Source organism: Cavia porcellus, unplaced genomic scaffold (genome assembly GCF_034190915.1).
Source record: "Cavia porcellus strain 051 isolate PalLab524CR breed Dunkin Hartley unplaced genomic scaffold, mCavPor4.1 scaffold_53, whole genome shotgun sequence".
Taxonomy (NCBI): Eukaryota; Metazoa; Chordata; class Mammalia; order Rodentia; family Caviidae; genus Cavia; species Cavia porcellus.
Window position 1 is genome coordinate 424,897 of NW_026947536.1, and position 25,716 is coordinate 450,612.

Consider the following 25,716-nt stretch of genomic DNA (forward strand, 5'->3'; position numbering starts at 1 on the left):
TCCCACAGTTTAGAGACTCTTCTCAAAACCCCTCCTAAAAATGGCTCTCGAACACTAGAATTTTACACTATCAGGCTCTGCTGCTAGACCAAGAGTCAGTAGATTTCAAGGCTTCTGCAGCTTTAAACCCAGCCACCCTTATGCACGATGATGACCCAGAGAGTCAACATACTCCTCTCCATGAGTGTGCTGACATCCTCGATCTACAACAGAACCTATGGGCTGATCTCACCAATCAGTGTTTGGGAGATGCCGAAAACTATTTCATCGATGGAAATAGCTTCATCCAGAACAGCAAATGAGTGGCCGGGGCAGCAGTGTCCACCGAAAAGGAGGCACTCTGGGTTAAGGTCTATTGCACTGGGTATGACCCTGGAGTTAATATTAACATTCTATACAAACCACCAGAAAAGCTCCTGTAGTTCAATACAAAAAGGAATGCTGCCCACTGGTGGTACCTACTCCAATCAAGGTGCCAATGTCCATTCCAAGCCAATTCTGGAGGCGCACTCCAATGCTTCCAGTGCCTGAAGCTCTTTGTAATGGAACTCTGTATGATACAAACCAACCCCAAGTAAAAATGTGCATGTGGAAAAAGAAAGAGGACCTCAAATATTGGATCAAAGTTGAGGTGCCTGGTCCAGATCAACCCCATTCCAACTTGCATCCACTAAGAGGCCACAAGAAACTGGCCCAGTGAAGTCTAGACAGGAACTTACACCCTCGTTAGTAACTGGTCTTGAGCCTGAAACCCACATGCCACCCTCAATGATGGAGATATTCCAAACCCTTAGAAATAGTAGCTGAGCTAATTAATGGCTCCATTGACAGTGGTCTGACAATCCCATGTCTGTCCTCTGAGCCTCCCTTCTACAAGGGTTACATCACAGTCACCAGTAAACTAGCCTCCAGTGCCACCAGATGTGATATATTTCTCCCTCAATCTCTGTGGAAAAGTACCAGTCTAGAGGGTTTAAATGGGTCCTATATATATCACTGCAGCCACACGGCTCCTGAATATTTTGATCTCTCCCATTCCTATCGCATTACAGGGTCTGGTAATAATACTCCCATAGTGGCCCCAGCCAGCCATTAGTGGGCTTGTACTTTGGAATGGTACCCCTGTATTGCTTCAAGAAAGTTTGTTATTGAACAGAATGAAGTTTGTGTGCTGACCCAGATCCTGCCGAGAATTTACTGGCATTCCGAAGAAGAAGAACATAGGGCCCTCATCTCTACCAGCCACCAAATAGATAAGAGAAGTCCAGTTCTTCCTATTATGGCTGGAATCAGTATATTCTCAGCCCTCGGGCTGGGGGCTGCCTCCCTTGGAGTTAGTACATACCATTAAAACATTTTATCCAAAAGGGTAGATGAAGGAATGAAACAAATTCACAATGCCATTGAGGCGTTAGAAAGCTCATTTGGTGCATTAGCTGAAGTAGCTCTCCAAAATCGTAGAAGGCTAGGCCTCCTATTAGCTAAAAAAGGAGGATTGTGTTTGACATTAAGGGAAAAATGTTGCCTGTATGCTAATAAGTCTGGGATAGTAAAACAAAATTTGGCTGAACTCCAGAAATGTCTATAGGAAAGATAAAAACTAAGACAAGGACCTCCGCAGTGGATGGAACAAATGTTCTCCCTCTCACCATGGATGACTAGTATAATAGCGATGTTAGCTGGTCCTCTTGTTATGATTCTAGTATTAGTTACTTTAGGCCCCTGCATAATCAATAAGCTGACTATGTATATCAGATATTAGATGCAAAACAAAAATTAATGATGGTTAGACAACAAGCATACGGGCGTGTTCCCAGAGGCACTTAAGTAATAATAAAATAAGGCCAAGGATTTGGCCTATGTTACAACATCAGAGGGGAATGTTATAGCCTAGCTCTAACATTGTGCCTTAATTCTGCTCTGTGTGCACTACACTGCCTTCCCCTTCCCTCTCCCACCTTCCCCCTTCCTCTCTATCTAGGTTAAGTTTCAATTTCCTGAAAGGCCGTAAAAGCCTTAGGTTTCAGTTTCTTATAACCCCCTCCCCTACCTGGTGGGCTATAATAAAATGTGTTGTTCTTTAGAAAATGCTTAACTTTAAGGAAATTTCAGGAAGTTTTGTAAAGCCCAGATACTATCTAACTGTGTCAGTGATTACAACATTTCTGTGATTTTCAGCTTTAAAAGCCTCTTCCCCCAACTGTGAGGTGCGTGGTCTTTGGGTCGATCCTAAGGAGACTGTGCTCCCAGGCATGGAAATAAAGCCTTTGCTCCCCAAATTTTAATTCTTGCTTCCTTGGATTTTATTCTGTTTTCCGAGCTATCACATTGTTTTTCTGTTTAAGAGGCATGTAGACATGGTTACTGCATCTGCACATTCAGGTCTGGCTTGCTTCAGCTGTGCCTCTAGCAGTGATTGTTGTATTTAGTTTTTTTTTTTTTTTGTCTTTTTCATTTTTATCAGTACCTGGGATTGAACTCATGACTGCCTGCTTGCAAAGCAGGCGCTTATGCCACTGAGCTAAATCTCTAGCCCCCGTATTTAGATTTTTTACATTGATTCCTTTGAGGGTCCATTTCCTCTCTGACTATTTATCAATTTCTGTGTACCTTGGCCTCCTGTAATAAAATCACAATACTATTTGAATGGATAAAGTGATATTTATATATTTAATAAAATATCATTTAATAGGGGCCTGGGTTTTAGCTCAGCAGGCAGAAGTACCTGCCTGGCCAGTGCCAGGTTGTTAGTTTGATCCCCAGTACCTAAAAAAAAGTAATTTAAACTGCAAGGAAAGAAAATAATTTCATTTGTGAAGATGTAGATGAACAAGATTTTCAATTAAATCTGTCAATGGCAAATTGAAGAGTAGTAATAGTCATATTTAGAATCTAAGGCTGTTCAGGCTGGGCATTGAACTCAGTGGTATAAGCACCACCCAGGTAAGCACAAGCTCATTGTGATAACTCAGACCCCAGAATAATATTTAAGGAAGCAAGATATTAAAATTTAGGGAGCAAAGGCTTTATTTTAGGCCCGGCCTAGTGACACAGTCTCCAGGAGCCAATTTGCAGTCTGCGCACCTCCCAGGTAAAAGGCAGGCTTTTATCTTGTAAAACTGCAAACAGCTGCTGGTCTCACAATATAAGGAGGGTGGCTGGGGTGCACTACAGAACAAGATCACAGCGATTACATTGGGAAGAGCAAAGTTCAGGTAACAAGCAAATTTTTCTGCAAACAAGCAAGATTTCCTGTAAACAGGAATCAATTCTGTTTCCTTCAGCAGAGAATAGAGAAGTCTAGTAGCAATTAACAACCTTTGTTAGCTTATATTAGCACTACATCTGTTATTTGTAGAGGGCAGCAATGGTTAACATATCAATTAGGTAAGATTTTAAAATTCTTTACAGAGGAGAGCATTGATTAACATATCAATTAGATCACCCAGATGGAGAAGGAAAACATATATATGGTATGGACATGTTACAGGTAATTTGCTATAATTCAAATATAATGAAGGTATTTTTTCTAGAGTATAACAGTCATGAGTTCAATACCTGGTACCAAAATTTTTTTTCTACAATTCTCAACCATGTAGTTCTATGAGCACAATTATTGAAATTGATTGTTGTTCATTCAACGGCTCAATTTTTCTTTTTTGGTCTACAAAATATCCACAGATAACATGGTAAATACGGTGAATGATATACTGTCCTTTATACTATGGGTATTTGCTGAGAGTTGTTTTTAGTTTTTATTTTTCCACATACTTGAAAGCTGAAAATGTTTGGTGATGCTAGATAGAGAAACTGTGATAATTATTTTTTCATTTTAAACATATATTTCACTATATCCATTAAGTACATTTTATTTGCTCCAATTATGCTAAGTGAAGTTGACAAATGATTCTTAATTTTATGGGCAGCTGAGTTAGTTAGAAATATAAGCAATCAGACAGTGACATAGGGGAATGAAACTCCTGACCTACTATGTTGGGTATGAGTTTAGGTTCTCTAAAATTGAAGAATGAATAATGAAGAACAATGGAAGTAAGAGCAGAATATATTTTTTGTGAGAAAGAAATTGAGAGGATTTTCCTCTAGATGGGATATTTCAGCACTGGGAGGTGGGACCAGGGGACAGTTATCTTGAGGTCTCTTTCCCCTCTCCTATGCAACTTACCTGTGGCATGAAAAGAGTCCCAATCAGCTACTTGCATATCAGCAATGCCGTCTTTAAGCACCACTCCAATGGAAAGCTATATGTATGCCCACATATGACATTTTTATTTTGTATTCTCTCTTTTAGCACGCCAAAAATCCTATCATTTGGTTCTCTGACCACTAAGGTGGATTGATTGGCTCCTGGGAATCCCTCCCATTTTGAGTCCTTCTTCCTTAAAACCACCTCTTTCTTCCTCCGGGACAGTTTACTTGCCACTGCTAATCTGCATACAACAGTAACCTTACGCACTGAACATGGGTGAGATACCGTCTGGGTTTTTTTTTGTTTGTTTGTTTGTTTGTTTTTGTTTTTGTTCCTTAGCAAGCTTGTGACAGAAAACCCATCCTGCCATCCCCAAACAGGTTACTAGTTTCCACACTCCTTAGGCCACACATAACACTGAGATTTTTGTGTGCTGAGATCCTGCCCTGCTCTCATGGTTACCTGCCAAGAAGAATGGGTGTTGGGATTTTGCCTGTCACACTTTCAAAATAGATTATGATCTCTTATGTTGTGTGTGACTGAGCACAGCTTCCATGTTCCTTGGGGGAGCTACAGCTCTTAGTTCCTGTGGTGAAATTGTTCTCTTAGCTCCCTTATAATTCGGTCATGGGGACCACATCCTGTCCTCCAGAAATAACACCTCTGTGGTGCCTGGTTAGTAAACTTGGTGCTTTGGGCCTCTAAAAGGCTACAAAAACTAAAAAGCTAGTCTTTTATTTATGCTTTTGTCAAAATGGTCAAAAGTTGGCAAAATCCCTTCATTTTTAGGCTTTCTTCACTGTAAGGACATGATTTTCTCTCACACTGTCTTCTGTGATGGCCCAAGTACTCCTGGCTAGCTTGCTCCACCAGGATTTCTCCCTTCCCCTCACTTATGATGTGGCTTCTGTCTTTATAGCTTCTTCCCATATCTCTCATACTAAATCCCGCAGCTTTCTCAGCCAAAGGTTTCTATGCCCCCTGCGCCATCCTCTCCTCCTCCTTCACTCCCCAGGGTCTCCAATCCTCCCTCTAGGGTCTCCAATCTTCCCCCCTAGTGTCTCCAATCTTTCCCCTACAGTCTCTAATACTTGCCCTAGCATTTCTCATAAGGCTCTCACTTCTCAATCCCCCTGCCCTAGCCATCTGTCCCATCTGAGTGTTCTTTTTCTCCTTTGCCTGCATCACCATTTTCTCTGCCTGCCCACCATACTCAGTCTCTGGCATTGCAGACTTCTGGCAGGCCAAATGCTTGCCAGCACCCATGTTGATTATACACATGCACCTGCTGGGCTCATCTCTACTGCTATTTTGGGAAAAGCATGGATCTAATGGATTAAGTAATATTTGTGTTCGTTCTTTTTAACTTTCTGAGCTACCTCAGGTTAACCATCAGTTAGGGTCCTTTTCTGGTATTCTTATTTCAAGAGATATCTATTAATTGATCTATAAGAAGGTTCACTCTACTCTATTCATGATAATTCAAGTTGGCCAAATATATTTGAGTTCACTCTAATTTTATAAGATGATTGTCAGTTTATATATCTGTTGTCCATTTTTCCAGTTGTCTGCTCTAATAGAACCTCTTTTCTTTTTATTTGAGCTCAACAACTTTTTCCTCAACATTTATATTTTCAAATCATGTAATAAAGGTTTATTTCGGTAACAGATTTAAAAGACATGCTTTCACCTAGCTTGCCAGCTGGTCAAAATGATGCTAAAATTGGTTAAACAAAATTCCTTGGGGTGAGGCAACATTAAACAGCCCTCCAACTGATAAACAAGAAAGTGGCCACCTGGTAACTTTTTAAAAAATTTGTTTTAATTTCAAAGAGATTAAAATAAAAGAGGACTTAACAAATGAGATTAGAGCACAATTGAAGCAACACAGTATTTAAACACAAGACAACCTGACATCAGTAACTACTATAATGTCTCATTGAAGGAGTTGAGTATATTTTCATACACAATAGTACCAAACATAACAAAATATTATATAACCATCAAAGAGCATGAAATTATTACAGATTATTCAGAACCAAATAACACAAAATGAACAATGGTTACTGTATTGTCTCATTGTCCATCAAATATTTGTTTATACTATCACAAATAATACAAACAATAAGATACAACAAGATAGAACCAATGGGAATAGAAGACTAAAACCATGTGAGCACTTCAAAACAAGATGATATTAAATCAGCACTAGCTATTATAATGTCTTGTTTTCTAAAAAAGCTGTTCAAATATTCATAGATAATACAGTAACCATTGTTCATTTTGTGTTATTTGGTTCTGAATAAAATCAAACAACCCAGGATGAAACCATTCTGAATATTGAATGGGAAGATTATAAGGCTCCAAACAATGCAATGGGGAAGCAGCATTACTACAAACTCTTATGTACTCTCACCATTTCTCAAACTAGGGAGACTATATGGTATTTACACATGGACAACCAGGTAACTTTAACCAGATAAGGTTCACTGATTGTAGGTCCAAATAAACTCTATAGCCTCATGGGAGAAAGCTCAAGTAAAGTTCACATTACAAAGACAATTCACTGTTGCTGATCTGATGGTATATTCATGCCTTCAAATATATTTTGTTTCATATCTAGATGTCTTATGACTTTTTCTTGTGTTTCAGCCTGGTGATTTAGATCAGGCCAATACAAGATCACCAGTCAAATCAAATTTTTAGCAGAAATTTATGTAATGTAATAGTGAGCAGTCCAAAATATGTCACAAATTTCTGCAGTGCTCAAATGTTAAAACACCCATAAAACACCCATGGTTAATAGAAAATAACAGTTCCATTTAATGTTCTATATTAAGTTTACTGCTTGTCCTGCACTGTATAGTATTAATCTTCTGGATGCTTAACAGCTACAGTTAAGAGATAATTATAAATTCCCTTTTGATTTCTTGTGCTAGGATCCACCAGATATTTTCTAGGAAAAAAAAAAAGGTTATATGATGTAGGGTGCAACAGAACAATGAGACCAGCAGTGGGGCTGAGACTGGGGAATCAGCCAGGTCAGAGCCAGTCCATGCCTGTCTGTCAGCACTGGCTCAGCCTTTAGGAAAGGGATGCATTTGCTTGGTGTTTTGTCTTGAGGCCTGACCCAAAACAGGAGGTATCCATCTCCTCCATGGTTGCAAGGTATCTGGGCTTTTGCATTGGTCATTTCTAGAACCTAGTCCTGTCTCACTGCCTATATATTTCTAACCAACTCAGCTGCCTGTAACAACAGGGCTGAGACTCAAAGGAGCAAGGGATAAATACAGATTGCTTATAGCCTTGGAAGAGACAATCACCTCCTGCTCTGACAAAATCTCAAGACAAAAGCCAACAGAAATACAGCAAGTGCTAAGGACCAATAGTCCAAATAGTTCTCTATCACAGTGAAGAAGTCAAGACTCACCATCCCAACCCCCTACAGGAAGAGTCCATGCTGTTAAGCAAGCCCACTTATTATGGGACATGCTCCCCCATTTGTTCCTACTTGAATCAATTTTACCTGAGAAGTTGACACTATTGGTTGAACACAGCTCTATCCCGCCTTATGCTCACCTTGCAAATTCCCATTCTTCCCCTCTTTTGACCCATCTAACCTCCTGTTTTTACTCTCTAAATACAGAGTCTTTGGCAACCCACTCAGGACCCCTTCTGTCTCCCAGACAGAAGCTTTCTTCCTCTCAGTAAATATATTCCATTCTTAAACTCCATCATTCTAAACAGTATTCTTCTATTTTAGAGAACAGAAACTCATACCAGACATATAGTAGGTCAGGAGTTACATTCCCCTCTATCATTAACATGAGCCAAATTAACAAAAATATCTTTATGATTTGTCTGAATGCTTTTTCCTTTTCCTGCAGTTTTAAGTGATCAATACAACTCAAAGTGGTTGTATTCCTGGCAATGTATAAAGCTGTATACACCAGTCATTATAAATGTAAAATAATTGGTTTGAGTGTATAATTTAGCAAGAACTAGATATTGCCATGGCAGTAGGTTATCTCTTATAAAAGTGAAGGTTCACCTAAAATTGTTCAGAACAATTTCTACATTATTGGCTGCTTCAACAATTTTAAGATACATAAACTGTATTTTTGCCTTTTTCTAGAAAGCTTCAATTATGTTATTGAAAGAAGTCTGTGTGCCTGTAGGACCCTGTTTATGTTTTGATGCTTTTTCTGCATTGAAGTTTGTATGAAGATTTATTTTTTATCTTAGGATGAAACTCACTGAATTGACACTGATGGAGTTAAGCAACAGTCTACTACATTAATTTCAATTAGATATTCATGGTATTGATCATATGAATTACTGAGGAGGTACATAGACAAGAATCAGTATTGTTAGCATTTTCTGGTGCAATAGAGAAGCAGAATATAAGAAAAAGTAAAAGTGGGCTTTCTATTCAAGGAATGTGAGGAGGAGCCCTAAAAAAACAAGGATTATTATTATTATTATTTTTTTTTTTTACTGACTATGAGGTTAAGGGTATGTGTGACTTTGCCTGGATGTGGAGATTGAAGCAGACATTTCTGTTATGTGAGGATCTGATTGGAGTTTTCTTCAGGCCCCTGGGAAAGGAATGAGGAGTTTGTAATCAGGAAAAAGAGGAATCGGCCATATGGTTAGCATCCCTGATTGGGCCTTCCACCATGTTGAACTAAAACCAGGAGGTCCTGTAACTCATTCTAGGGCAAAACTCTTTCAAGTACATCCCTCAGTTTGAATGATGAAATAAAAATAAAGAATTTTTGCTATGTGTCTTCCTCCAAGGCTGGAGGTAAACCATTCAAAAGAAATATTTTGAGTCATATCCTTAATAAATTGTAGATACCATAACCACAATTACAGATCAGTTCACTTTCAGAAAACAGAAACAGCACTTAAAGGCAGGCATAAAGGCCCTCAGTGAGAGTATCCCTGAAGAGGTGAGATCAACATTATAGAACACAAACTGCTACTCATTTATCTGAGTGCACTAGAAAAATTTATAATGGTGTTGCTACAGGGGAAAGAAACTTCTGATCTACTATGTCCAGTATGAATTTGTGTTCTCTAAAATTAAAGAATAAATTTTAGGAACAACAGAATTTAAGAGTAGAGTATATTTATTGGGAGAAAGAAAGCTGTCTGAGAGAGAGAAGGGGTCCTGAGTGGGTTGCCAAAGACACTTTTCTAGGGACATTTATGGAGTAAAATAATTTGGTGAGATGGGTTTAAGGTGGGAATACTGGGAACTCACAAGGCAGATGGGCATAAGATGGGACAGAAATATAGAAGCCAATAAGATTAATAGTTCAAGGAAAGTTGATTAAATTGGGAACAAATGGGGAAGTCTGTCACACAGAAAGCAGGCATTCTTATGTAGTAGTGACTCTTTAATTAGGGGGTTCACAGGTGACTCAGGACTTCACCAGGATAATAGGAATTATTTAAAGTATCAGGCTTTAAGATAGGGATACATTTATTTGAATGGTGACTGCTGATTTCCTCAGAGTGCTAGGGAAGTATTTCGAATGAATCCTTACAATATCAATGCATTTGCTTAATATTTTGTCCTGAAGTTTGACTCTTACCAGGAAGTATCTGGCTCCCCCATAGTTGCAAGGTATCTGGGCTTCTGCATGGGCTCCTTGGAGGACCTAGCCCTGTCTCAATGCCAACATTATTTGACTAACTCAGCTCAGTATTGTTTGGAAAATTGAATAAAAATATCTTCTGCTCTGGGTGAATGTACTGGGGATGACAGTGTGCAATGTATTCACCACTGTTGTCCCTGATTGACATCTTTTGAAATTCAGTTTTACTTTTTCTTTTTATCCTTTAAATAACATGGATTTGGAAATAAAAAGCCTAAGGTAAATCTATTTGGTACAAGCACTCCTCTGTGGATATCAGCACTGAAGGAGACAGCCAGCTCCAGTCTATCATTTGGGATCCTCTCTTGTAGGGAGGGGTCCTTTCCCTGTTTATTCTTGACTCACAAGGAGGGCAGTAGAGCAAGACTCAATCAGTGATGAAGAGGTGGGCTATATGAACTGTCCAACCAGGTGGGCCATGACAGGTGGTCTCTTAGGTCTTTCCTGTATCAGGGCATTATTGACCAGTTGTGAGCACAATACTGGAGCAGAATGTTTGCTGGATCTCTTTTAGTCATTTCAATGTCATGTGGCCTGATTAGGAAGGAACCTGGGAGATCTTCGAGGTGCAAAATGCTGAGGTTGTGGATGGTAGCCCACAAATAGGTTGCAAAAGGCCTAAACCAGTTACAAGTGTTTAGAAGCAGTTTCAGTGTCTGGATCCTCAGGTATTTAGTTAGCTTCAGCTCCTGAGGTCCTGCAGCATTGGCTGTAGGTCATCAATTGTGCATTTTGCCTCTTTCTGGTGGCAAGAGTGACTCTATCTTCTCTTTGACAGCAGCAGATTCTAGTATCATCTTTGAAATTATCTGCTGCCTTGGCACCTCCACAAGCTCAGTGAGGGAAGGAACTTGGGGACACCCTGACTCTGTTGCATTATGAAGATGCTACAAAAATACTGAGGAAGGTCTCTGCCCTCATTGCTGTGAGAAGCTGACTTGGAGGGTCTGATGTTTATAAATGTCTGTGATACAGGGCCTCATAGCCACAACTGCTCTCCTTAAACTTGTGCTTTGTTGTATTTAGAGTGATCTCCTAAATTTGCATTATATTCTTGCGTTTCCATCCTCATCACAGGTGTTGGCAAAGGTACTGAGTATTCAAAGATGTGTAGTGATGTGCCTCGGTGGAGGAAGGCTTCCCAAACACCTGGTGAACTCCTGTGTATCATACAGAATAATGCAAAGAATTTTGAACATAATTATTTTAGGTGACACCTCTGCTCACGGACTGTTTGTGAGAACAGCCATGGATTTTTGAATTCTGAGAAAAATGAAGCAGATATGAAAGTATTATGAAGGGCAGGGTAAAGTGTGCTTGCTAAGGACAAATTCCAGAATCACCTGCCTATTAAACTCTCATTGAAAAATGCCAAAATTTATGCATTTTCATGCATACATGTACATGATATCCTTCTGAATGGAAAGGAATAGGGGTGTCATCTCTGAATTAACAGCTGACTTAACAGCTTGGCTGATAATACACATTGTTTACATATAGAAATGTTCTGCAATGGACTTTACTAAGTGGTGTGAAATAGAAGCCCTAAATAGAAGTTGTGCTGCAGGGCTATCCATTGTTAGGCATGAAGGTTTTCCTGTGTAGTGTAGATCAGAGCAGCATGGAAAGGATGTGCAAGTGATTGGCATGGTACAGGGTGTCAATAGCAGGATTTACAACTGAGAGGATCTTTACTGAAAGTCAAGTAGTTCTTAAGGTAAGCATGAAGTTAAAGTTTGCTTCTGATTTCTTACTTGAGATGAATAAAACCAGCTCTGTCAATAATCAGTATTCCACATACATGTTAAAGCATGAATTCTGTGTTCTATAATTCAGATCCAATTTTGATTTTCTCTAATTATGTGCCAGTGTCATGAAGTAGGAATTTGAATCTTTTTTTTTTTTTTTTTTGTACCAGGGATTGAACTCATTAGCTCATGCCGGCCAGGCAGGTGTTTATGCCACTGAGATAAATACCCAAACATGAATGCATTTTCTGTATATTAAGGAAAGTATCAACATTCTATGTCAGAACATTTTGAAAGTTCTTGGAGTGTTACTATATTGTATGAATATAATTTTTAAAACAAACCAATGGTGTTTTATGCAGTCAATTTTCAAGTTTCATTTTTTTGTGGGGTTTTGCAGTCAGGGTCTTTCTCTCTATTTCAGACAGCTCTGTAACTGAGGCTAGCCTCAAACTCAAGGCAGTTCTCTTGCATCAGCCTCACAAGATATGTTTCTTATTTCTGAGTGAAAGATGATCACTTGGTGACTTTGAGCTATAATTTGCAATGTGTGCCTTGTTTAAATGTTTATACATTGTTTACATACACAGTTTTCCATTATCATTCAAGTTATTATTTATGTACCATATTTGATGTTACTCATGTTTTCTTGTATGAAACTAAATTCAAATTTCAAAATGCTGGTTAAGTAAATTAAGAACAAAGGGCTCAGTGACCTACATGAGATTTGAAGAGATATCACCTGTAGTCTATCAAAGTGATTCATGAGACATTTGTCTACCCCTTTGCTTTGTGGATGCTGGTCCTGCAGGCTCCCACTGTGAGCTCTGCTTTAGAGACAGTGGGGACACAGGGACCATTGCAGTGACTCAGCACAAACATCAGTGCTCCCATTTGGCTGTGAGTTGCAATCTAGCATCCAAATTGCTTTTTCAAAAAATGTGTCTATACATAAATTTAATCACCAAGACACGGAATTAAGCTTTGAAAAATTCGGTGTCCATTCAGCTGTGATGTTTGGTTTTACTTTGTTTAGGTTAGTTTTGTTTTATTGAGACAGGCTTTCACTACGTGCATCAGCTGGATTTGAAACCCATATTGTGCCTACAATTTCTTTGACTTTACAACAACCCTTCTCTCTCAGCTTCTTGAGTGCTGGGATAATAGATATGTACCAACTCTGCTTTTGATTCAGATTTTTGTGAACAAATTTAAGATATTCAAGGCCTTGAGTCTCAACCTTCCTTTGAGAAATATATGCATGAATCTTTAGTATCATACTGTTATCACTTGGCCACTCAGCAGTTATCCTCTAACATCTCTTGGAAAGCACATTTGTTTATGCACTGACTATGCTGAGCGTCATTGGGGCAGTTGTCATTTTTAACCAATCGATTCTCGTTTTGAATACATTACAATAGTCACTTTTATATTTCTTGCTATTTGACAAAAACTAACAAAAGAATGCAGTTTTTGATTATCTTTTATTTAAACAATTGAAGTGGTAAGGTCTTGTGTATAAAGCCCTAGGCTAAGTGTGATTCCTTTAGTCCCATCATCAGTAGAGGATGAGATCAGATGATCACGGCTTTGAAGCTGACTTTGGGAGGCAATTTTGCTATATGATCTAGCAGAATGTGTGGCAGTTGTTTTTATACCTGCATTTGAAGTTTAAGGAAACAGGTAAGTTTAGGTCAAGAATATAAATGTAGGATGGCAAAACTGAAGCAAAGTGCAAATCATGATTTTTTGGCTGAGGAAATGTGCTTTTCATAGTAATTTGTGCAGCAGTTTTAAATATGCCTGTATTAGAGTAAAACATAGTGAAACATGAATGAGCCAAGCATTCTATGTTCTGAATGTAGAGGCATTAACAAAATATTTTTACTCAATGCTATTTTTGGTGCTATTTATAGAAAGTAAGATAGGGTGACAAAGCAAGCAAAAAGGATTATATAAGATTTTCATACTCATGCACAAATGAAGAAGCCAAAAAACAAAACAAAAAAATTTAAATGAAAAAGAATGAAGAAATTATCTACAGGATAGGAGATTGCATGTTACTCCCTGACAGCTAACTTGTAAATCCAATAGAAATGTGAAATGCATACACACTTTTCAGAACAGGTACAGATTGTCAAGAAATACCTGATGAACTTTTGATCATTTATGCACAATAGAAAAATGTGAATCAGTACACCATCTCATTGCAGAGACAAATCACCACGAGATTAAAAGAACACTCATGAGACAGCAGGAGAAAAGAAACTATTAAAATTTGTTGGTGGAAATGTAAGCAAGTATTTCAGCCACTACTGAAGTCAGTGTTCAAAGTATCCAAATGATTAAACATAGTAAGTCCACTAAGTGAAGTGCTTGCATTAGTGGTTCTCATACTCAAAGATCTAAGGACCCACTGTGATTCATGCATATTCCTGTTTACTGCAGCCATAGTCACTTTTCTGTGGAGAGCAGCAGCAAGCACTGCTCCATCACTACCAAATGCCAATGATTAACAACAAATACTCATCAGTGTACTCTGTTTAATAAATGATATGATATTTTATGATGAAATGGGCTCTAAGTTAGGTTTTCATGGTGTGATAAGCATGATATAAGCATGATAATCATGCTAATGTAACAAGGCTATCACTATTACACTATGCTTATTAGATTTGAAATGTTTTTCTTTTGGAGTAAACATCTTGCTATGAAGTTCAGGTTGGCTTGAGATCTCTTTATAACCCAGAGTGGTCTCAAACAATTCTGCCTCAGCCTCTCAAGTACTTGGCTAACACACACATGCCATCAGGCCCAGTTTAGATTTGGTATGTTAAATGCATATTCAGTATTTGTTTTTATTTCAACTGTTTTGGTTGTTAAAGTATTTCCATTTTTTAACTCCAGCATCTATAACCACTGCGACCTTATTTAGGTGGTGATGTGCATACCACCAGCCTCATGACATTCTCTCCTGGGTTCAGTGCTGTCAGTGTACTGCAGTGAGACTTATGTGTACAAATGTACATAACAATTTGTTTTTCTACTTTCCTTCAAAAAGATTTTTAAATTCCCTGATATAATCAATAACCTTGTCTACAGTTTGATGCAAATGTCCACAGTTAAGTACAGTGTAGCACACACACACAGGAAAGAGACCACATAGTTCCCATGAGAAGTTTGTCAAGGCCCATGAGAAGACAACTCTGTGGAGATATGTGTTCCTGATTATTACATTTGAATGAGCCTCAGGTTTTCTCACTGTTGTTTATGTGAGGTAGACCAGATGACTACTTTAAGTTATGGAGTTATATAACATCATTTTTGTTTCTAGAGGATCAAACTCATGACTTTGAGTTTGCTAAGCAGATGCTTATGCCACTGAGATCAATCCTCAGCAACCATAAAGTCTATTTTGGAATTTAAGTATCTAAAGAACTACTTTGGTGGTGTGGCCCACTTAGTAATGTCAACTTGGATCACCCAGTAAACTGAGGCACCATGGTTTTGGGCATAGAGCATCCATTGAAGGATTGTTGCAAACACCATCAAAGGAGAAATGGAGAGAAAAGCCTGGGCTGTTGATTCTCATGGAGAAGCTAGTATCACAGTTTTTAAGATATGAACACAGACATCATCATCATCAGAGGCGGAGGAGCCCAGGACCCCATTAGTACTGTGCATGACTACTGTTTTCTTTTGGAGATATCTGGCCCTCATCCTGAGCTTTTTGTCTTTGGTTCCAGGACTGATTACTCAGCCTGATGGCACACATGCTGTGCCCAAGTGCACAGACTTTGTAGCTTCCTACACTGAACTTTGACTATTCCTAGTACACAACCTTGATAGAGACTTACATGAGACATTGGCATTGCCTCTATCTCCAGGTAAACTTGTGGTGGCCCTTGTCATGGGTTGTAGGTGTTCAGCAGGACTTAAGAAGTATGTTGTCATAGGATTCAGATTGTCATCTGGATTCTTTAGGTACCTAGTAAGTGGACAGGTCTACACCTTTCTAAATCTGACTTTTTGGGAGTGAATATTTTAATATAATTTTTTCAATTATAAGTTCCATATTAAATCTCTTTCCTTGCAAACCCTGACTACAACAGATGGGAAAGGGGAAGAGGTGACATTTTTCAGACATGACAAAGTTCTTTAGTTAGCTAATGTTCCATGCCACTTTTCTCATGTGGAGAAGCCCAGCTATATCAATAGCTTGGTTTTGAAGACTGTTGATAGATTCTCTATGGATATTAAGCCATTGCATTCTGTGTTGCATGCTCAAGAAGCATATGGGTTAGGAACCTGCATGGTGCTTCCTGTCAGCTGAACCTAGCCTTGTAGCCTGTGCTACAAGGCCTCTGAGTACCTGAATTGCCAATAAAGTGTGCACTCTCAGGTGCAGTCTTTTATAATGACAAATAATTTGCAAGTCTATGGGCATGTTATTTCCTGCTGTTGCATGTTTAACTTTCATGACAAAGAACATCTAAAGAAATTTATGACCATCAAGCCAACCCTGCAAACAATACTGAAAGACAGTTTAGGTACTCATAGAATAAAACTACTAAGCAAGGCAGACATTTGACGAGTATGGAAAGATAACATGCCAACAGTAAACTAATATATAACAGTTATAAACATTAATGTGAATGAGCTCAATTCACCAATTAAAAGAAACAGACTGGTAGAATGGATCAAGAAACAATGGCCAATCAAATGCTGTCTACAAGAAACCCTTCTAACCAAAAATGAAACTCACAGACTGAAAGTTGAAGGATGGAAAACAATATATCATGCAACATGAAGTAAAAAAAAAAAAAAAAAAAAAAGCCAAGGGTGGCTATTTTGTTTGCAGACAATGTGAACTTCAAACCAGGAATGAATCTAAGACATAATGAAGGTCACTACATACTGGTTAGAAGAAATCTTCAAAAGGAAGACATAACTATCTTAAATTTATATGCACCAAATTCGAGAACACAAAGTTATCCAAAGCAAGTATATATAGAAAAGAAAAATCAAATAAGCAACAACACAATTCAAACAGGAGAACTTAACACACCATGAACACCAAGAGATAGATCAACCAGACATAAATCAGCAAAGAAATAACAGAACTAAATCACACATTTAAACTAATGGACCTGATGGATATATATAGTGTGTTCCTCACGACAACATCAGAATACATATTTTTCTCAGCATTACATGGGATATTCTCTAAAATAGACCATATACTAGCCCACAGAATATTTTTTAAATAAATGCAAAAGAGTTGAATTTATCTCATACATGTTATAATATCATAGTGCCATAAATCTAGTAACTAATGATAAAAGAAACTGCAAAAATCACACAAACACAGGGAAATTGAATAACACACTCTTGAGCAATCCGTGGGTCACAGGGGAAATTAAAGAACAAATTAAATAATACCCAAATCAAACAAAAATACAGATACAACTTACTGGTATGTGTGGGATGCAATAAAGCAGTCCTCAGAGGAAAATTTATTGCACTGACTTCCCACATCAGGAAAACAGAAAGAATACAAATAAACAACCTGATGGTACACCTCAAATGTCTAGAAAGACAAGAGCAAGTGAAGCCCAAAGTCAAAAGAAGGGAGGAAATATAAATATCAGAGCAGAAATTAATGCAATAGAGACTAAGAACACAATCCAAAGAATCAATAAATGAAACAGTTGGTTCTGTGAAAGAATAAATAAAATTGATAAGCACTTTACCTATCCTGTTTAAAAAAGGGAAGAAAAGGCTCAAATTCATGAAATAAGGAATGCAAATGACAAAATCACAACAGACTCTTGGGAAATACAGAAGATCATCAACACCTATTTTAAAATTGTCTATTTTCATTGGTTTAATAACACAGAAGAAATAGACAGATTCCTAGAAACATATGAAGTACAAAAGTTCGATCAAGAAGATGTAAAACTACTGAATAATTCAATCTCTATTAATGAAATTGAAAATATAATAATTCTCCTTACATACAAAGAAGAGCCCAGGCCCAGATGGATTCACTGTGGAATTCTACAAGAAATAATAAGGAATTTAATGTCAGTACTCCTCAAACACTTTAATGAAATCAAAAGGAAAGCAATCCTTCCTTAATCATTCATGGAAGCAAATATTATTCTAGTTGCAAAATCTGAGGAAGACCAAACTAAAAAAGAGAACTACAGGCCAGTCTCCTTAATGAACACAGATGCAAAAATCCTCAATAAAATATTGGCAAACAGGATGCAGCAAATCATCAAGATGATACACCACAACCAAGGGTGATTCATCCCAGGCATGCAGGGATGTTTCACCATATGTACAACAATCAATGAAATCCACCATATCAGTAAAAACAAAGGTAAGAATCACATGAGAATTTCTATAGATGCAGAAAAAGCTTTTCATAAGGCGCAACTTCCATTCCTGAAAGAACCTTAAAGAAAATTGGAATAGATAATCTTTACCTCAATATGATAAAGGTCATCTATGACAAACCAACAGCCAGCATCATATTAAGTGGCCAAAAGCTGAAGGTCTTTATGTTAAAATAAGGTACAAGACAAGGATGCCCCTCATTACTGATCCTATTCAAAATACTACTGGAAAAACTAGCCAGAGCAATGTGATAATAGACAAAAATTAAAGGGGTAAAGATAAGAAAAGAGGAAGTTAAATTATTATTATTTGCAGATGACATGATACTCTACATAGAAGACCCTCAAAATTTCATTGGAAGTATCTAGGAGACTAGATACAAGAAATTCAGGGAAGTAGCTGGATACAAAGTCAATATTCAAAAATAAATAGCATTCCTATATCCTAACAACAAAATCATTGAGAGGGAAGTAGGAGAAGCCACACCCTTCACACTACACCCCCCACAAATGAAATACTTTGGAATTAATCTCATGAAAGATGTAAAAAAATAATCTATATAATGAAAATTATAATATCCTGAAAAAGAAATCAAACAGAATCTCAGAAAATGGAAAGACATCATTTGTTCATGCACAGGAAGACTAAATATTGTGAAAATACCCTTTCTATCAAAAATGTTATACAGATTCACTGTGATCCCAATGAACATAGTATCAACATACCTCATAGATCCTGAGAAATCACTCCTAAAATTAATCTGGAACCAGAAGAGAACTAGAATAGCAATGACAATTCTAAGCAGCAAAGGAAAGGCAGGAGGCATTACAATCCCTGAGTTGAACTTATACTACTAAGCAATCATGGTAAAATCAACATGTTATTGGAATAAAAACAGATCTGAAGATCAATGGAATAAATTAGAAGATATGACCACAACTACAAACAAACTCAACCATCTTATCTTTGATAAAGGGGCCAAACATGTTCACTGGAAGAACCACACACTCTTTAATGAATGGTGCTTGAAAAACTGGCTCACCATAGGCCAAAACCTAAAACTAGACCCATGCTTATCAAAATGTACTAAACTAAATGTAAGTGGATCACAGATATGAATAATATAACAGAAACACTAAATCTGTTGGAAGATAAATTCTTGAAGACATAGGAGTAGGTAGAGAATTCATGAAAAAGAATCAAACCACATGGTAAATACTTCCCAGAATCAATAACTGGGATCACATCTTATTAAAAAGTGTGTGCATGTCAAAAGAAATCTCCAACATAGTGGAAAAAAAACACAAACTGGGAAAAAAATTCTTAGAGAACCATCCCTCAGACAAAGGATTTCTTTCTAAAACATATAAAGAATTTAAAAAAATCAGACTCCCAATAATTCAAAGATCTAATCCAAAAATAGCATTTGAGATGAATACACAATTCTCAGATGAACAAATACAAATGGCAAATAAATATATGAAAAAATATTCATTATCATTATTCATTAGAGAAATGCAATTAAAACCACACTGAGATTCCATCTCACTCCAGAAAGAATGGCCAGGATCAAGAAAACTACCAACAACAAATGTTGGAGAGGCTGAGGGGAAAATGGAACTCTCCTGCACTGTTCATAGGAATTTAGACTTGTGAAACCATTATGGAGTTCTGTATGGAGATTTCTCTAAAAGCTGGAATAGGAAGTCCCACTTGACCCAGCTATTCCACTTCTAGGCATATTCCCAGAAAAACCGAAAGCATCATACTTCAGTGATATATGTACACCCATTTTTATAGCAGCACAATTTGTAATAGCCGGATTTTGGAAACAGCCTAAGTGTCTGCAAACTAAGGAATGGATAAAAATCTGTGGTATTTTAATTCAATGGAGTACTACTCAGCTATAAAGAATGATCACATTGAGATATTTATAAATAAATGGTTGCAACTTGAGACCTTACTCATACATGAAATCAATCAAACTCACATGTATAAATACTGTATACTCTCCCTAGTGTAAGAACCAAGTGTAAGAACCGGTAAGAGTAAATTAGAGTTTATGGTAATCATGATTCCCCATTACATTGCTTTGGAGACCTGTAATGTTCCCATTCATTAGTTGGAATGGTTTTATCCTGGGTTGTTTGATTTTATTATCTGTGATGGTATGAACAGCTACTTTTAAGAAAACAAGACATTATAATAGCCACTGCTAATTTAATATCATCTTGCTTTGAAGTGCTACCATGCTTTTGTTCTTCTGTTTTCATTGGTTACATCATATTTTATCTTATTGGATTTTATTATGTGTGATAGTATAAGCAAATCTTTTATGAATAATGAGATAGCATGATAACAATTTTCCATTTTCTGTTATTTGGTTTTGAATGTCCTGTAATTATTCCATTCTCTTTGATGGTTTTATACTATTTCATTGTGTTTGATACTATTGTGTAGGGAGCCGAGTGACAGGCATTGTTGCCTAGATGTCTCTCTCTCTCTCTCCTATGGGCACTGCGTCTGCCTATATTAACCATAATCCTCTTCTGCTTACGTCACTTGTCTAGATGTGATGGTAACCCTGTTGTATTCATCTGTTTAACCTCTTCCTGTCCCAGCTCCCGCCCTTAGCCTATAAAAGGTGTGATTATTTTCTCAATAAACCGGAGGCTTGATTGGGTTAACATCAACTTGCCTTCGTCTCTTTTTGTCTCCCCCATGTCTTTTGTTTAATCCCCGTTTCTCCTCCAGGAGTTCCAAACTTGTTGATCTACAGGCCGGATCAAGTGGCGCTCAGCGTGGGGGCCCCTGGCACGGAGAAGTTAACGAGGGAGCCGTTCGAGAGACAGCCGGCTTAAACCAAAAGTGAAAGCAAATTAAACCAGAGACCTCGGCCGAGGAATGAGTAAACTAAATCAAGGATTAAAGTTTAAAACAACAGGACATTAAATCAAGTGCCGAGACCTGCGCAGACGACTACCCGACGTCCTGCCCGAGTCACGGTGAGTGAACGGCAACCCCATTTCCCTTTCCCGACATGGGTCAAGTATTGAGCGAACATGAACTGTTCGTTGGAGGCCTTATAAAGGCATTAAAGACAAGAGAGATAAGGGTTAAAAAACAAGAATTATTACAGTATTTTCAGTTTATTCATAAGGTTTGCCCTTGGTTCCCCCTAGAGGGTTCTATAGATACCAAGAGGTAAAATACAGTAAGAGATGTTTTAAAAGATTATTATAGAGTTTTCGGTCCAGAAAAGGTTCCTGTGACCACCTTTACATATTAGAATTTAATTTCTGAGCTGCTTGCCCAGAGGCATGCAGACCCTCAGGTTGAGGAGACAATTACACTAGGTGAGGCTGCCTTGCGCGACTTCCTTAAATCTACCTCAAAACCATCCTCAAAAAAATCTAAAGCCTCTGATTTCTCAGATGCAGAGAATGATGGCCTGTTAGAGGTCCTCATACATGGTGATCTGCCACCACTTCCACCTGTTGACGTGATCAGCAGGTCCCAGGATGGCAGCCCGCCACTCCGTGTGCCTCCATGGCCAATTGGGGATTCATATAAGCCTTTAAAAACAACCTTAACTCTGAAAAGCTTGCAGCAGCACAACAGCTGATGCAGGACCAGTTAGATGCAGGACACATTGTTCCTAGTAATTCCCCTTAGAACACACCTATCTTTGTTATCCGGAAAAGGTCAGGAAAGTGGAGGCTGCTACAAGACCTTAGGGCAATAAATAAGACAATGGTCTTAAAGGGGCCTCTACAGCCTGGCCTCCCCTCAGTGCCATTCCTTTAGGATTTTTTAAAATTGTCATAGATCTTAAAGATTGCTTATTCTCTATTCCTTTACACTTCATGACTTCCAAAAACTATTGGGAGATATTAATTGGCTCATACCATTTTTAAAACTAACTAAACATGATTTACAGCCCCTTTATGCGCTGCTTCGGGGAGACATAGATCCAACTTCCCCCCGAGAGCTTACACCTGATGCCAGGAGAGCGCTCAGTAAAGTAAAAGAGGCTATTGCTCAACAAACTGTTTCCTTTATGGACTACAATGAGCCTTTACAGTTTCTCATTTTTAATACAAAGCTTTGCCCTACAGCAGTGTTCTGACAACAAGCTCCCCTCATGTGGGTCCATTTACCAGTCTCTCCAAAAAGAACACTTTTGCCTTATTTCCAAGCTGTCTCAGACCTAATAATCCAGGGTAGAAAACAGGGAAAATGTTACTTTGGCAAAGAACCAGACATTATCATTCAACCTTTTACAAAAGACCAAATAGATTGGCTACTTCAGAGTACTAAAGTGTGGCCTATTGCCTTAGCTTCCTATTCAGGGACTATTGACAATCATTACCCTCCAAATAAGCTAGTTGACTTTGCTAATCGTCACTCATTTATATTCCCTAAAGTCACAGCTTCACAACCCCTTCCGGGTGCCCTAGTTTTATTCACTGATGGCTCATCCTCTGGAAGAGCTGCTTATGTATCTCAAGACAATGTTTCTACCCTCCAGGCAGATACTTCCTCTGCACAATTAGCAGAGTTAGAAGCTATTCTTGCAGCTTTTGCTGCTTACTCTGACCAACCATTTAATTTGTATACTGACAGTGCTTACCTTGCTCAGTCTGTTCCATTGTTAGAGACTGTTGCTGCTATATGTCATGCTTCCCCAGCTACAAATCTGTTCAAACAATTACAATGCTTCATACGGCTTCGCCGTCATAAGTTCTTTATCGGTCATCTGCGAGCTCATTCCAACCTCCCAGGGCCTCTTGCCCAAGAAAATCATTTGGCTGATGTTGCTGTACGAGCACAGGTTTTTATGGCTCAGGACTCCAAGGTGTCTGAGGCCCAACAAGCCCACCAGCTACATCACCTCAATGCTCACACCCTCCGCCTTCTCTACAAAATTACCCGTGAGCAAGCCAGACAAATTGTAAAAAATTGCCCATCTTGTGCTATCCACTCACCTGTTCAACACCTAGGAGTCAACCCTAGAGGTTTAATTCCTAATGCCTTATGGCAAATGGATGTTACCCATTTCAATGAGTTTGGCAATCTAAAATATGTACATGTCATCATTGACACTTATAGTGGCTTCATTTTTGCCACTCTCCAGACTGGAAAAGCTGCTAAACACATTATAGCCCATATGCTGTCAGCTTTCTCAGTTCTGGGATGTCCTCAACAGCTTAAGACCGATAATGGCCCTGGCTATACCAGCACCTCCTTTGCTCAATTTTGTAAAAGCCTTAATATCCTCCACACTACAGGTATACCTTACAATCCTCAGGGACAAGGCATTGTTAAACGTGCGCATCGTTCTCTTAAATTCACCATAGATAAAATAAAAAGGGAGACATGGTACCTCACCCAGGGGTCCCCTAAAAATGTCCTTTCACATGCTCTTTTTATTTTAAATTTTCTGACCCTGGATGCTTCAGGCTGCTCCGCAGCATCTCGGTTTTGACATACTCAGACTCAAACACGGTTTGCATCTGTTTTATGGAGAGACCCACTAACCAATGTGTGGAATGGCCCTGATCCAGTCCTTATCTGGGGACGAGGTTCAGTGTGTGTTTACTCTCAACAAGATAAAAAAGCTAGATGGCTACCTAAACACCTCGTAAAACAAATAGACAGTTCTTCAAAGACCCCATGTAACGCCCAAGAATAATGTTATTTCCTGAGGCACAATCCCCTGTGTTCTCTTACAGGTGACACATCTCCTTAGAGCCTTATGCTGCTTAACCAGCCTTCTTGAGCCACACCACACCCATGGTGGATTTTGACCCCTGCCAAACAGACTACAACTGCTGACAGCCATGCACAAAACCCCATGACTGTGGAAGAGGCTCTTCTCGGTCTAGAGGAGCATACGCCAGCCAAATAGACTACATCCAGTGTTATACAAGGCATGCTCCAAGACACAGAAAAATGACTTCATACAGAGACACCAACAAATGACTGTCAACCCCTTCTCCTTGATTTTGGGGGGGGGGGAGTTTTTCCCTTACCTAGTCCCACTTTTGGGTCCCCTAGCTGACCTATTGTTTCTCATTTCTGTGAGTCTTTTTTTCAGAGGATTATGATGTTCATTAATAACCAGATAGACGCATTTATGGCAAAGCCCATTCAGGTACACTACCATCAGCTGGAGATGACAGATCAACAAACCTACAGGGAAGAAATTCCCACGAGTGGCCCATATGATGATGCGGCCTGACTGCCCTGGGGCAATGGACAGGCAGTCAGAGACGGGCAACTAGGACATACATGTTAATTCCAACGGCCACCTAAGACAGACACAGGACCAACTGCTGTTCTACAAGCCCATGACGGGTAAGGCCTGGTTGGGTTCATACAATGAGGTCCTTGACCTAAGACATACGCTGTCCTCACAGGGCCTGCCATACTCTTAATTAAATAATATAAAAAGGGAGGAGATGTAGGGAGCTGAGTGACAGGCATTGCTGCCTAGATGTCTCTCTCTCTCTCTCCTATGGGCACTGCGTCTGCCTACATTAACCATAATCCTCTTCTGCTTACGTCACTTGTCCAGATGTGATGGTAACCCTGTTGTATTCATCTGTTTAACCTCTTCCTGTCCCAGCTCCCGCCCTTAGCCTATAAAAGGTGTGATTATTTTCTCAATAAACCGGAGGCTTGATTGGGTTAACATCAACTTGCCTTCGTCTCTTTTTGTCTCCCCCATGTCTTTTGTTTAATCCCCGTTTCTCCTCCAGGAGTTCCAAACTTGTTGATCTACAGGCCAGATCACTATTGTATATGAAAGTATACTCAACTATTTCAAGGAAAGAGAAATTATGGTAGCTACTGATATATTGGGTTGTCCTGTGGTGAAATACTGTGTTGCTTAAAATTGTTCTGTTCTGAAAAAATATAATTTGCAAGTCTCCCAAATCTTTTACTGATTTTGCTGATGTGAAAAAAAATGTAGGATGCACAATCTGAGTTCCCAATAATCCATTATTACAACTCTATAGACCTATCTGAACTCATGGAAATTCAACTATAGACTCCCCCTATTCTATCTAGAATTGGCCTTGAACCTAAGTCATTCTGCAACATGTTACTAGACTTCTACAAGCACAAGAGGGATAAGTTTCTCAGAGCCTCCCTTCTCATTTTTGGTTTACATTTACACAGTGTGTAACAATGCCATGTTTCTATGGTCAGCAGACCCTCATGTCTTTGCTTCAAACTACTGTTTCTGCCAACAATACTATATTAACATTGTCTCATTAACCTATTTGTGTTATTCAAACAACTCTAGGTAAAATTGCAATTTTACTCTTCAATTGACCTAATGAGTTTCACACTGCCTTTTCTCATTTTCTTAAAGCATCTTGCACTTTAATATTTGCTTATTATCACCACTATGAGTTTCATACTCACTTGGTCTAAAAATATTATGCCTGCTGAGAAACAGTATTGATGAAAAAAAAAGTGTTACTCTGTCCTCAGCATCTCATGGCTCAGACTGACAAATTGTCTTCTGTTGAGCATGGTGACTAAGCATAAATGGGATGAGATAGGGCAAATGTCTATCAGTATTCAGTAAAATTGAAAGGCCATGTCTGGGAGTGAGAGATAGTGGCAGAGTTTGAATGAGACCACAGTGATGTGCACTTGTGACTGATGTAATTAT

General features: G+C 38.6%; 1 long non-coding RNA gene across 2 annotated transcripts in view; it reads left to right on the forward strand.

The window, feature by feature from the left end:
- The window catches only part of LOC134475081 (uncharacterized), a 29,417-nt gene extending 4,688 nt beyond the window's left edge, over nucleotides 1-24,729 (forward strand). For both annotated transcript variants that reach the window (XR_010046041.1, XR_010046040.1), the window contains 2 exons: nucleotides 20,781-21,031; nucleotides 23,762-24,729. This is a non-coding gene — a long non-coding RNA (uncharacterized LOC134475081). The remainder of the gene's footprint in view (nucleotides 1-20,780; nucleotides 21,032-23,761) is intronic.
- Nucleotides 24,730-25,716: the final 987 nt, after the last annotated feature.